Source organism: Corylus avellana, chromosome ca4, assembly GCF_901000735.1.
Source record: "Corylus avellana chromosome ca4, CavTom2PMs-1.0".
NCBI lineage: Eukaryota > Viridiplantae > Streptophyta > Magnoliopsida > Fagales > Betulaceae > Corylus > Corylus avellana.
This window is the reverse complement of record NC_081544.1, coordinates 18,096,453-18,097,344: the sequence shown is the minus strand read 5'-3', so window position 1 is coordinate 18,097,344 and position 892 is coordinate 18,096,453.

The following is an 892-nucleotide window of genomic DNA, read 5'->3' as shown; positions in this document are numbered from 1 at the left end:
GAGAAATAGAGAAATCAACCGTCGTAGCATAGAATAATGTTGTTATTTTTTAATGCTGTTTTGTTATAAACTATTTGAAAAGCCGTAAGGATTTATTTGAATGTTATTTATTTATTTTTTTATGTGTTGATTTGTGTACTAAGGTGAGTATATTATAATATTTCATAACTACGTAGATATCACTTTTTCTTATCTTAATGGGTGTTTATATATTTATTTTGTGTTTATATATTTATTTGTTTTCCTTCCAGACATGGACAATAGTGATTATAGCACTCAAGATGATACAAGTAATAGTGATTATGGTGAAGAGGAAAATGAAAATGATGTTTTTAATCTAGCAGCTGCAGCAGTAGAATTTGTTGATAACTATTATATGCCATATATTGCAAAGGAACCTTGTAGGACCTCTTCTTAAACAGGTTATAAGTGGATTATGGAGATTGTACAAGGTAATCATGATAGGTGCAAACAAAATTTCAAAATGGAAATAAACGTATTACTTTACTTGTGTAAAGAGTTGAAGGAAAGATATCATTTAAGAGGTACTAGGAAATTAACTGTTGAAGAGTTGGTAGTTATGTTTTTGATTACTTTAGGCCATGGGTTTGGGAATTCTTAAGTGTCAAAATATTCATATTTTAACCCTTAAATTTATATGTGTTAATTCCTTAGTATTGTTAGTTTGTGCTATTTTACTTCATTTTTGTATTTTCTCTGTTTTATAGGTTTTTGGAAGAAAAGAAAGGGTTTCCGAAAAAGTTCCAAGCTTAAAGGGCAAATTGGGAAGACCTAAAAGATATGGTTAAGCTTAGCCAATCATGGTTAAGTTTAATCAAATAAAGGAAATAATTAAATCGAAATTTCTCAAATTAGATTCAAAATCGGATTG